This window comes from Nicotiana attenuata, unplaced genomic scaffold (genome assembly GCF_001879085.1).
Source record: "Nicotiana attenuata strain UT unplaced genomic scaffold, NIATTr2, whole genome shotgun sequence".
NCBI lineage: Eukaryota > Viridiplantae > Streptophyta > Magnoliopsida > Solanales > Solanaceae > Nicotiana > Nicotiana attenuata.
Genome location: NW_017671076.1, coordinates 33,853 through 48,071, shown reverse-complemented (window position 1 = coordinate 48,071; position 14,219 = coordinate 33,853).

The window sequence follows — 14,219 nt, the reverse complement described above, 5'->3', positions numbered from 1 at the left end:
TCGCAGATGCGACATCAGAGGCCTGTGTTCAGCTATTAATTTCGAGACTTAGACCATTTAGCTCATTTTCTTCATCCTCTTAGGCTATTGTGGAGATTTTGGAAGAGGGTCTCCACCTAGCACTTTGAGGTAAGTAATTTCTACACAACATGAGTTAAATACATAGATTATGGGTAGATTAACATGTGAAAATTAGGGAAAATCAAGGGTTTTAGATGAAAAACCTAGAATTTGGTAAAAACAAGATTTAACCACGAAATTTGTTAGGGAATGGAGTAAAAATCATATATTCTTGATCCTTAGGTTATGGGTAGCAACTTTTTTCAAAAATTTCCGAAATTCGGGCACGTGGGCCCCGGGTGAATTTTAGGAACCTTGTATTTAGAGTTGGGAAATTGGTTTAATAGTTAGAATATGAACCTTTGAGTATTTATTGACTAGTTCTCACCCTACTTGAATAGTTTCGGATCGTTCGGCTCCAAATTGGAGGTTTGAGCACGTTCTTTGATCGGAATATAGGCTTCGGAGCGAGGTGAGTCTCCTTTCTAACCTTGTAAGAGGGAATTGTCCCCATATGTGAATTAATTGGCTATGTGCTCCTATTTGTGGGGGCTACGTACGCACGAGGTGCAACCATGTTTGGGTACAGCTTGTAGTGATCGATATGGTGATCTTATGTTGAAAACAGGTCGGGCATAGAATTTCGGATGTTTGAATTGGGCTTTAAGGCGTATCTGCTTGAATAAAAGAGAATATCTTCAGAATTGATCGAGCTAATGTGCTCAATTGAGTTGTGGTAGCACGGGAAGGTGCATGAGAAGTTAACCAATGATTTCAGACTACTTCAGTGTAGTTCTCAGCACGTTTGAGGACGAACGTATGTTTAAGAGGGAGAGAATGTAACGACCCGATCGGTCGTTTTGAGTTCTAGCGCTCCGTTCGGCAGTCTGAGGCCATGAGCAGCTTCATTTCAGGTATTATGACTTGTACGCATGGTCGGAATTGAATTTCGGGAAGTCCAGAGTTGATTTGGAAAGAGAATTCTTATTTCGGAAGCTTAAAGTTGAAAGAACGAACTAGGATTAGAATTTTGAGTAAACAACCTCGGAATTGGGATCTGAAGGTTCCAGCAGGTTCGTATAATGATTTCGGACTTGGGCGTGTGCCCGGATCGGGTTTTGGATTACCCGGGAGCGTTTTTGGCGCCTATTGTGGAAAGTAGCATTTTGAAAGAAATTTCATAAGTTTGGCTTATAGTGCATTTCAGTGTTATCGATGCCCGTTTGGAATTCCGAGTCTGTGAATAGATCTATATGGTGATTTTGGATTTGGGAGCGATCGAAAGTGAATTCGGAGATCCGTAGGTCATTTTGGAGCTGTTTGGCTAAAGATAGAAACTTGAAGGTTTTTGAGAAGTTTGACCGGAAGTGGACTTTTTGATATCGGGGTCGGAATCGGATCCGGAAGTCGGAGTAGGTCGGTAATGTCAAATATGACTCGTGTGCAAAATTTGAGGTCAATTGGACGTGATTTGATAGGTTTAAGCATCGAAAGTAGATGTTGGAAGTTCTAAAGTTCATAAAGCTTGGATTGGGGGTCGATTCATGATTTTTAGCGTTGTTCGATGTGATTTGAGGCCTCGAGCAAGTCCGTAATGTGTTTTGGGACCGGTTGATATGATTGGTTGGGGTCCCGGGGGCCTCGGGTGGATTCCGGATGGTTAGCAAATCAAATTTTGAAGTTGAAGAATAGCTGAAGGTGTGTTGCTTCTGTCATAACCGCATCTGCGGTTCTAGGACCGCAGAAGCGGGACCGCAGATATGGTCAATCCTTCGCAGAAGCGGATATTTGGTCAGGGCTCGAGGACCGCAGATGCGGTCAAGATTCCGCAGAAGCGGGACCGCATCTGCGGAAGGCTGGTCGCAGAAGCGGAAGAGGGGAAGCTGGAGTGGACCAAGATGCGGTCAATGTTCCGCAGAAGCGGGACCGCATCTGCAGAAGTTATGCCGCAGAAGCAAAAAAGGGGCGGCCTAGGGAGGACCCCAGAAGCGGCATTTTAACCGCACCTGCGGAACTGCAGAAGCGGTCAAGGGATCGCAGGTGCGTGAATAGCTGAGGTAGTGAGGTCTTTTAAGATCCGGGGTTGGGTTCATTTCAACCCCATTTTCTTCCATTGGAGCCGATGGGGAGCAACTTTGAGGTGCCATTTTCATCACTCGTCATGAGGTAAGTAATTTATGCTAGCTTTGAGTTAAATACAAAGTTTATATATGGATTTAGACAAGGAATTTGTGGAAAAACTTGGGGTTTGAGGGAAGACCTAGAAATTCGATATTCTTGAATTTTGACCATGATTTCGGATATAAAATTGAGAGAAAATTATATATTTGAGTTCGTGAGGTTATGGGCAAACTTTACCTTCGAGAAATTTCGGATTCTGGGCAGGTGGGCCCGAGGACATTTTTGTCAACTTTTCGATCGGGGTTAAGAATTGTTATAAATTGGATTATAATGAGTACCTTAGCATATATAATTGGATTTACATAATTATTGGCTAGTTTTGGAGCGTTGTGCATCGATTGGAGTCTTCAGAAGGGCGTGGAGTGCCGGTTATGGATCTTCGGAGCGAGGTGAGTCTCCTTTCTAACCTTGTAAGAGGGAATTGTCCCCATAGGTGAAATAATTGATTATGTGCTCCTATTTGTGGGGGCTACGTACGCACGAGGTGACTAGAGTCCGTGCGTAGCTACTATTATGCTATTGTCCGGGTAGTTAGGACCCAAAAGCATGCTATACTTGGATTATTTACGAACCTATTGATAGCTTGAACTGCTTAAACCACATCGAATTAGTAAACAAACTTCTAAAAGGGTTTAAACTTCATTTTCCTAAATTATTAAAGAGAATTGGCTTTTCTTTGGATAATTGCTCCATGTTGACTTTTTGATTGGACGTCCGTCTGTGTGTGTTTATTTTGGAACAGGCCGAACGCCTCGGCAGATTAAATAGATGCATCTATAGGCGCGCCGTCGACCCTCGACAAGTGCACAGTTTATTTCTGTTGGATCGGGTCGTCGCCTCGGCATGATATGCGCATGCTTGTATTGCTGTCTTGGACTTAATTAAGTTATTATTGCCTCTTCATGGCTTGAAAATATTTGGATAATTACGAAAAGGAATTTTGGAAATTTCCTATAAGAGAATTAATTGTTTACTTGTTTCCTTCTATGTGGACTAAAATCATGTTTATAGAAATCCATAATTTAATGTATTACTGACCTCATTATTGGACCACTAGTATGTGTCGAAGTCGACTATCTCGTCTCTACTTCTTCAAGATTAGACGGGATACTCATTGAGTACACGTTATTTACGTACTCATACTACACTTCTGTGCATTTTTGTTGCACAGGTATATGCAACTCTAGTGGCTTAGTGGCATCGCGGCATGGTTGACACGGAGACTAGGTGAGCTGTATTTTCTTGAGACGATCCGCAGTCAGCAGAGTCTCTTCAATTATCTGTATTTATTTTCTGTCCCATATTGTGTTCCGGACAGTTATTGTACTTAATTCGATTTCTTAGAGATTGCTCATGCACTTTTGTGACACCGGGTTCGGGGATAGTTTGGAAGTATTTTCTAATGACTGCTTATCATTTAAATTTGATTGAGGTAATTATCTTTTAAATTACTAACTTTTGAAGGAAAATCCTAGATTTCAAAGGTAGTAGAACGAGAACTTGATTAATTAATTTGGTTGGCTTGCCTAACAGCAGTGTCCGGCGCCATCGCGACCCTTGGTGGATTTTGTGTCGTGACAACATGGTATCAGAGCCAGGTTCCTAGGGTCTCACGAGTCATGAGCAAGTCTAGTAGAGTCTCGCAGATCGGTAAGGAGACGTCTGTACTTATCCTCGGGAGGCTGCAGGACTGTTAGGAGTACTTCCCTTCTTGATTCCTTATCGTGCGATTTGATCCCTGGAGGCATATGCCTTTAATTCATTCCTACTCAATCTTATGCAATGCAAAGCGCTTGTTATAAATTGAGAATTGAAGAATCGTAATGGTACTACGGATGTGGTGCGGGATGTTTCTCCCGGTGTAGTTGATTGGATTATTATTGTCACCTTATGGAAGGATATTCTAATGCTTCAGCTCAGTAACGGTACTTCTGAGGGCGTTGAGTCTAGGCACAAGTTGTCATGATGCTTATGAATGACTGTTCCGCAGAAGTGATATGATGGTAGGATGTTTGCCCACGTGTCGGGGTACTGAATGACTTGAAGGGAGGTTTACTCAGTGCTTAATCAAGAGATTCAGTATTTTATTCCCGGCAGGGGAAAGGCAAGCGGACTAAGGATGGTCAGATGTGGGCTAGATAAAGTAATGAGACTTGGTATTTGCAAGTGTAGTGGAGCTTTCTTCTATGAAGGGGTGTCATTGTCCTAATTGAACGTACTAAGTTTGTCGGTGTTTGATCTGCTACAATTCGCCTTTGGGGAAAGATATTGTGAAATAGTATTGGAGATACAACTGTCAGATATCGCAGGGTGCGGTGGTTCAGGATTGAATCAGTATTTCTAACGTTGACAGTTCGATAAAGACGACCTTCGGAAAGGTTTAAAGTTGGCAGCAATTGTGGGTTCAACTGCCACGAAGATAGATTTTATTTAAGGCATCCACTGAATATCAAAGGACGAGGAAGGACATGTGGGAAGCGTCGGACGGTGTTCAAAAATTCTAAAAATGCCAGGTATATGAAGCGAAGGTCGAGTAGTCGATCAAGGGGATGAGTTTCGCCGAAGTAGGAGAGTGGCGGAGTTGCATATGGGCTTTGCAGTGGGATGACCACGTACCTTAAGGAGATTTTGGAGCGATTTGAGAATATTAGTGCTTGGTTATTGGGGTCTACGGATCTAATTTGAAGTAGGGGTTCTTGTGCGGCAGGAGATTTAATATAAAGGGAAGGAGCTGCCTGAAAAGAAGAAGGATACAACATAACTTTGAATTTGGGAGGATGTTGCCGCACACTTAAGTGATGTCCACGAGGGATAAATGGACTTGTGTAACTAGAGAGTGAGCTCGGACTCAGGATGGGTTATTGATGTCGTAGTGATTGTACCCCGTGCAGCAGCATTGGAAGATGCCGGGGAGCGAGTCCCACAGGTGGGTTATTCCCTGTGAGCAGGTTAGCGATCGCGTGATTGACGAAGCTTCTACGAAGAATTCTATTGGTTATACAACAAAGGAATTGGTCGTGCGAATGTTGTTAATGATTTCTATAGTAAGATATCGAGAATTTTGGCGGTTGATTACGCAAGGTTATGTCAATAGGAGATTAAGAATCCTAGTAAATTCCAGAGTTGTATAATAGTGGCTTCGAGCTAAGTGGGAGAGTCCCACCGCGTATGATGGGGTTGCATGGTTAACTACTTGCGAGGTTTCTGGTTATTAGCATATTGATGGGCTATTTCCGCTACGGGAAAAAACCATAAGTGGTAATTTGAGCAAAGGAATTATTAAAGGTGAGCTATCATTGGCCTTACTGGCCCATGTTCAGACTTGGGGAAGGATTCAAGATTGTGCTTGTAAAGATGCGGGTTCCAAGGGAAGGGATTCTGCCAGGTGCATCACCAATGGGGCATTCATGTGCTAGAAAACTTAAGGAATTGATTATATTTGGGGCCAAGTCGGAGCGGGTGGCTCTCAACAACGGTCCTAGTGAATTCAAAGGATAAAGTGTGATGCCTAATGATTTCGAGCCTATAGGTACGACTATGATTCAGGCTCGGTAGCAGCTTATGAGAAGAGGCCAGAATGTTCTATGATGTCTTGACTTGCAGTGTAGCACTTGAGAGGAAAATGAGAAAGGACTTTGGATTCGTAGAAGGATTAGCAGAATGGGCATATCAGTTGAGGGTGCGAATGAGCGCACAAGGAAGGTATGAAATGGTTCATGTGATTTCAGCCAGCATGGTCTCGCGGTTCAAGGTCACTCCTCGGGTTGAGTGCGGATGGAGTGTGTTGTGAGTTGAAAGCAGTTATTGTTGTTACTAAGGCAATCAGGGTAAATCGAAGGAAGATATATTGGTTAACCACAGTTGAGTTGGCGTATTGGTGGTAGAGATCAGTCCCTTCAGCGTGATCAAGTTATGCATGTGATTTGTGGCGATACGTGTGAGGCTTGTTGGCCGCCGTAATTGATGTTATTCAGAAGCATTCTACCGTTATGGCTGGTTATGTGGAAGCAGATACCGGAAGGGCTATGGTGGCTTAGACCACTACTTAGAGATTTTCATGTTCTACGGTTATGAGAATTTACCTGCGTGTTGCCATGGTTCTCCTGAAGTGAGTTAAGTGAAAAGCTTTTATATGATGAAGTGTTAGCCCAAAGGTGGTTCCGAAGCTATGATGAAAAGTGTGTTCTATCGTATATTGGCATGAGGTGCAGTGAGTGGTATAGAATTTGAAGTAAAGATCAAGGTAACAGTTCGGTGTGGGCAAGGATGTCACGAGCTCAGATGAGCAGGAAAGGAGTTTCGATGTTTAAGGTGAGTCGGTATTGTCTTCAGCGTCACCTGAGATCGGTGTTTTATGAAAAAGGCTTTGCATCCTGGTTAATGATTCTTGATCGCTCTTTAGCGTTAGTGCGGCCAGTGGTTTGGAGGTAAGACCCAGTTGTTTGTTATGGTAGGTTGTGGGAGTGTGTCCCATAGGAAGATCGTATGAGTGTGGCATGTAGTCACTTGATTGATTGAAGAAGTTAAGCCACGTATTAAGATTTGTGAAGATGTCGATAAACTGAGAATATATGCCTGGAGGGCACTCAGTTACTGAGTTGTGGACTGTGGATGAGTACTCCGGTTATGACGGTTATTCTTGCGTGTTTTGAGAAGAGGGAAGTTAGTATAGACCTTTGAAGGGTTATTGGCTTAGTTGATACGATCAGGATCGGCTTGAGGTTGGTGGTTAGATTTAAATATGAATATGGGCTCTATGTCAGGCCAGTTGTGTTCATTTCAACAAAGCGCTCCTTACGGAAGAATAGTCGGGGTGTTATGTGGTCGTTAGCTATTTCATGTAATGATGTATTGCGCCGTGCGAGTTGTGAGACGTCTCGGTGAATTGCTTATGTGATGGGGATCCGCGTAGGAATGATGTTATATGAGCAAAATGGCTCTTGAGATTCAGATTGTATATCACACCTTAGTTGTGCTTGAGCTTGGTAACTTATTGCGCTATATGTTCACTCAGGGATGTTATTATGCACTTAGCATGCTTATGACCAATATTCGGTATTTTGTTGTAATGAGCAAATTTAGCTCGATGTGCATCTCCTTATGTGAGTTCTATATGTGGGTCAGGTGGCACGCCGCCATGGGTATGTTATCTGGATCGGGTTGCGCGCCGCAACGGTGTGATGTTGAGTATAGTTGTCTATATGCTATTTTTGTATGCCTTGCCTCCTATTTTCTAAGGAAAGTCCGTACTAGTGCGTGAGTTAGGTAATTCCTTCCAGAGTTCGTCTTCCTTTCTTGTATCGCGTTCGAATCGGTAGCCTATTGGCACATTGTAGCATCATATGGGACTTTTGGTCATGTCGGGGTGGCTTATTGCCTGAACAGTTCGTACTGGGTGAGACGAGATCATTGGATTCAGGATCAGTGCAATCTGACTATATGGAATAATTAAGGAGCAAAGATCATTATTTGGTTCAGAATGTGGTAATGTTTCATGTCAGAAGTATAGACTCAATGATTGGTTGACTCGGCAGTTGATTATGAATTTCTCCACATCTCTTCCGTTGTGGCGGCATTATAAGAGTTAGAGTAAGACCTGTGTATGTCATGGGGTGCAATGGGAGCATCAAAAATCCGGCCTAGTGTAGTCTAGTTTAGTTTGCTTTTCTCTTCCTCTGATCATTTCTATCCTCAGATGTTAGCATGGTTAAATCACTGGTCGTTGAGGCTTCAAACATTTGTTTCAGTTAATTTAGGTGTTTAAAGTTGTTTAAATCATGTTTAGTTTTATTGGAATAGGTTTTGCGGATTTTGTTTCTGTTAAAATGTTTTGAGTTTGTATTAATTGGCTTAGCAATTCAGTGAAGTTTATGTTGTGATTGGTTCATGGAAAGCTCGTTTCCTTTTTTCTTTGAATTACCAAAGTTTTCTGAGTTTTTGAGAGTTTATTTTGATCTGATTAAGGCCCTTTTTGTTTGAGTGGTTTTGTTTGTCATTCTTCATGGGTCTATAGAGGGGTTAAGTGCAAGTCTAGAAACTTAGAGGGTCTCAAAGGAAGGGGCAGGAGTTGTAATAATCAGCTGGTTGGAGGTCAATTTAGGGATTTGGGGTTTAAGGGAATCATTTTCTGTTAGGGAGAAGGTTCTAGAGGATAAGATGAGAGCTGGTTTGTTAAGGGCAGGGGGGTTCATATATTTTTAAAAAGGTTATAAGAGGTAAAACAATCAGGAATTTAAGGGGTAAAAGTGGAAATGGTTGGTTAGGTTAGGGCTGCTCTAGGCATGCCTATATAAAGACCTCTTTCCCTTCATTTTGAAGCAGCCATTAGAACTCTAATTCAGAGATAGAAATAAAAAAAATTCTACTGTTTCATTGAATTCCAGTGATTTTCTGCTTCTTTTCAAACGTCTGAAAACAATAGCTCCTCATTGTGGGATTTAAAAATGGTTTGAGTTTGGGTTTATGAAAGCTTGGGTTGAAGTTTACTGGATTACAACTTGATTGAAATTGGTTTTGGACTGCTATGCATCATTTCAATTTAAAACTGGTTTTCCTTGTTACATTTCTGCTGTGAGCTGAAGTTCTGACCCTTAATCATCTCTCTTCCTTTTGTTTTGACTGTTGTATCCAGGTATTCCCTTCACACCATGAATGAGAGATGAAGTTTTGGCTAAGCTATGATGTTGTTTATTAATTCAAGCTGAGGAGGTTGATCAATGCTAACACTCTGTTACCTATTGGCTATGTGACCTTATTTTATTTTGGTTTGATGTCCATTTTTATTCTAGCTTCTTAAGTGTAGTTATTCATGTCACCTATTTTTTGTGATTTTCCCTTTTTATAAAATGACTTAATTACTTAATTAATCCTAACATTTCAAATTAAATCCTAAATGCAAATGCACATATATTTGTATTTTTCATTAATTAAAATGCATAGAAAAAATGCAAACAATTAACAGAAAATGCCACAAAAATCCATAAAATTGCGAATGAAAAGGAAGTTATTTTCTTGAATTTATGGGAGTAATTCATATAGGGCAAAAATCACGTGCTCACAAGGACCCTTACTAGGCTATCCGTCAAGACCAAGCCCACCTTTGGGGGTTATCGTAGCACAACGCCTGTTTCTCCTGTTTTCTGTCTTTCACTAGCATCTGGGTATTTCTCAAGTCAAAATCCATGGAGAACTCATTATGAACCTTCCATGATTATTTTATACTATCTCATTGGGTTCCCACCTCACTTCAAGTTCATCAAGGGTTGATAGCATGCCGCAATTGCTGAGATTGAATGATCTCCTTTCGATAACGGATTATCTACACATGTGGCTCATAATAGCTGGTTGTGTAGAAGTGTGTTGTAGTACTTCATTATGAAGTAGAGTTGCTAAGCATAATTGGATTTTTGAATTCGGGAGCTATACATCACGTGACTACATACAGAGATCTTCTTTCAGAAATTTAGCTTCTCGTAATCCCTTTATATTATTGCCCTTCCTAGTGGTTACAATGTAAAGGTTACTTCCATAGGCTCTCTCACTTTCTTTTCATTTACCTGCTCTGCTTGTCCCTGTGACTAGATAACCTAGGTTACGGTTCCCCGATAAATGCATTAAGACGTCTCATTCTTTCAAACTTATCCATATGGGCACTTTGAGGCCTTGTTCTATACCAACTCGTAATGGTTTTAAGTACTTTCTCGCCATTGTTAATGTTTTTCTAGGGCTACGTGGGCTTGTCTCATGGGTTAAAAAAGTAATAATTTCCCCTAAGTTCAAGCTTATATTACCATGTTTTCAAACCAAAGTGCGTCCCCTTTTCAAAAGTCTTAAATGGTTCGGAGTGGATGGGTTACGTGGCCTTCTGCTCAGTTGGCTTCTAGGATTATTGACAACGTCATTGTCATGTGCGGGAAATTTTGCTACCCCTGGCATTCCACCTCCTTAAGGAGGATATGAGTTTTAATTGTCTTTCTTCCCGGAGCATTACGCCAACCATTAGAACCCCTCTAACCAATACATGATTTCACCCCTATGGTAGGAGTTCCTAGCTATGTGGTTTCGCTCGTGAAAGGTTGAGCTTAGATGCCTTCAGATTTTTGCGCATATCATGAGCATATTGATTTGGAAGACCAGTTGTCGTATCTTTAGTTCTCTCATATAGAGTCAATTATTAGGAAAGGTTAGGCTGTTTGCAATATGATAATCTCATAGGTGTTCAACTTCTTTTCACCCTCATGGGCTTGTGGCGTAGATTCCTTGTGCCAGTTAATATTAAGAGTGTAATTCAACTTCATGTATTTTGAAACCCATATCGCATTCAAGGTGCCAGAGTATTCTCATTTTTGATAAACTGACTTTCCCTACACTCCAGGAGACGACTGGGTCACGTACTTGAATATTCCTCCTTAATGGTTCTTATTGCCAATGTACGAGTTACCCTTATGCCTTAATTGTCTAATAATTGATGTCGTCACAATGATTAACAATGTCAGTATTGTTAGTAGTAACCTTTGTGTCTCTTAGCATATAACTTCGTGAAATACTCTACTCAGCACATTAATGGATTTTTGAATAGCCTGATATTGATCTCCGTTGCTCCTCATTGTATTAGATCTATTAGGTATTGAAGGTTCAAACATGTCAAAGAGGGAGCATCCCCGTGTGACCACATGTATTCGATAGGTAATTTTTATGGTCAGTTTATGATAGCACATCTTAGATTAATTGTTGAAGGTCATCAAGGGTTTAGTGTGAGTGTTCGCCTAGAGATTTAGAGTTTAGGAGGGTGAACAGGTTATTCTCAATATTTTCCCCTGAATATGTTATGTGAGTTGATAATGAAGGTTGCATAAGTGTATTTCACACTAGGCTGCACTAGGAGTATGAAGTTTCCCCATAGTTGTTCTCCATGTATTATTTGTTTTCATATGTCTATGTCTAAGAAGGTAGTTGGGAATCCTTTGTGCATCATTCCGGTGGAAATTATTGAAAGAGAAGTTAATGGATAGTTGGCCTATGAAGGGTATCTATTTGTCATCTTTGTTAGGTAAGTTTGGGAGTGGAGATTGTTTCCGTGAACGTGTTGTGGCGAAGTCTGTAAGTATAAGATGCCACATTGAAGGCCGAGAGTGTTGTGGAAAAAAAATATTTTTCGCTTGATTGTATAACAATTGGTTTTGACTTGAAAGGTACCTTTTGGGTATTATGATTTAGAAATGTGCAGTTCATGTCCAGGTATGATTAGTATTGTTGATATATAAATTTTGGTGCTTTGTCTCGTTGAGGATGTGTTGTTAGGATGGTTTTGGTGATTCTCTGGCAGGTGGATAGGCCTAGTTACAAAGGAGACTCTGCCAAAATTTCTGAAAAATTTAGGAGTTAGTCAAAATTTAGGGACTTGAGGTAGGTGAGAAAAGAGACATTCTATGATAAGCGTTTAGGGCAGACTCTACTCCTCATTCGAGGACGAATGATCCTAAAGGGGGGAGAATGTAAGGCCCCGGAAAATTTCGCTAAGTAATTTAGGATTTCGTGGTGCCAGGTAGGCTAATTATAATATTTTATCTGCTATTAACATGATGGGCATCAATTGGATTTGATAAATAAGTGTATAAGTCTTATATTAAGTAATTTGGGGTCCAAGGAGGTGCCTAAGTCTAAGTCAAATCGGAAAATTTCATAATAGGCTAAAATTCCAAATGTGTTTGCACAAGTCCACACTTTGAACGAGTATATCTGAATATTTATAAAGTTTTATGTGATGAACAACCTTTCATATGAAAGGTCTTCGAGTCTAGTTTCCAACGCTTCAAACTGTTCATCATTTGGGCATTCCTACACAAAGTTATGATCAAATTACCAAAGACTGGAAAAATGCGATCCTGTGTCGAATTTGCGATCGCAAATATGTCGCATTTTTTACTCTGCGATCGCAGATATGTCGCAGATTTCGCCAGTGTTGCCCAGTTTTGGGCACCTAGTTCGCGATGCATTCTGCGGCCCACATTCTTGTTTTGCGGTCCATTCTGCGATCGCAGACCCTATTTCGGAGGTTTATTTTTCCTATTTTTATAACCCGACCCCATTTTCATAAATAGGTTGAGGGGCTTCATTTGGGGTCATTTTCTACTGATTTTAGAGAGAGATGAGAGTATATAGAGAGAGAAAGGAGGGGCCTAGCTTTATAATCATCCAAATCTTGCTCAAGTCTTCAAGAATCAAGGAAGATAACCATAGATTGTCCTCCATCCGGGTAAGTCCTACTTCCAAAATTTCATGCAAGAGGTTAAAGGTTCAAATATGTTGTGGGGGGGGGGGTTAGAAATAGGCCATGCATGTGGGACTAAGTTATAGTATGTGATGTTCAAGAACTAATATGGGTAGTTTATGTTAAAATTGGTTGAGGGAGGAAGGAATTGCCATTTCTAAACCTTGTAGTCTACTTCACATGTTAGGTGTTTGATGAAATTCTTAAGAGAGTTACACCATGGGTAATCTTCCTAATTATTAATCGATTTTCGCTATCTCCTTATAGATTGTTATCACTAGAGGTGTTGGTGTATTGTACAAACTTAAGGGAAAGCTCTTTGAGATATGTATGGCTAACTTTAATCTTTGTAGAATCATCTTCCGTGCATTTGGTATGAGTTCCTTGCTTGATCATACTTGAATTGTTTGTTCTAATGTGCTGAGGAGAAAGATTATGTTCCATAATTGTCTTAGTTGTTTACCATTTCACCATGTTTCTTGAAGTTGTGAATCATGATTGTTTATGCTCATCCATTATGTGCACAATTCATCATATGTTGGAACTTATCAATATGAAGAATAATACTATGTGAACGAATAAATAAGGGGAAGACTATTGAATTGTAACAATATACCCAAGTGCCAAGAAATAAGCTAATAAAGAGGTGTGTGGTGCCGTGTAATGGGAAAGTGGAAACAAATGTGAACTAAGGAATAATTGAAAGAGGTTATGTCCCAAGTGAGATGGATTAGCCGATCGGGCCGAGATCGGACGCCATGCTGTACACATGGTGGCATTTACATCGGGAATATGAGTATAAATTATGATGTTGGTAATGTCTCACTTGGGATGGCTTAGCCAGTCGGGTCGAGACCGGACTCCGTGTAAAAAGACACAGTGGCATTATGAATTGTGGCACTTGACACTAAGAGACTATAAATCAAAAGGATGAAAAGACGAAATAAGAAACTATGAGACTCTCACTTGTGTTCTCTGTATTTCTATGCAGCATTGTTTGGTTTCCATGACTGTCTTCTACTTGTATATTGTTTAATTCTATTTAGAGTAAAGTTTGTTCATACATACTAGTACTATTCGACGACTCTAACGTCCCTTTTGCCGGGGGCGCTACATCTTTAAATGGATGTAGGTGGTTCCATAGCAGACGGTGTTGTTCGCAGCTAGTGGCGCATCTTCCTTTCAGCTGACTTGGTGAGCTCCACTTCATTTCGGGGTCCTCTATCTTAGTTTATCATGTACTTTGTATTTTGAGGTATAGCTGGAGCCTTGTTGCCGGCATTTCCATATTACTCTTCAGTTGTATTTAGAGGCTCCGTAGACAGGTTGTGGGTGGTGTTTGGTATTGGAAATTAAATTAGAAGTATTAGTATTTGGCAAATATGTTTTTCATTATCATAACTATAAAAATTGTAATATTTTGGGCATTATGGTTGAAACTGCTAATGGAAATAAAATGGAAGTTGTTAATGAAATATTTACAAAGTATGATTAATGGAGTTCATCTCCTCTTTATTCATGAATTAGTTTGGGTAGAATGAAACCTAACAGGCTTGCTCAGCCGAGTTTACTCGGTTGAGTGTCGGTCGCGCTCCTCGGTTTTCGGGGCGTGACAGTGAAGCCACGGGATGTCGCGTTGACCGTAGATCGGGCTTTTCGATTTTTGCCGTGTACAGATAGTCCCCGCGTTTCTTAGAGTAAAATGATA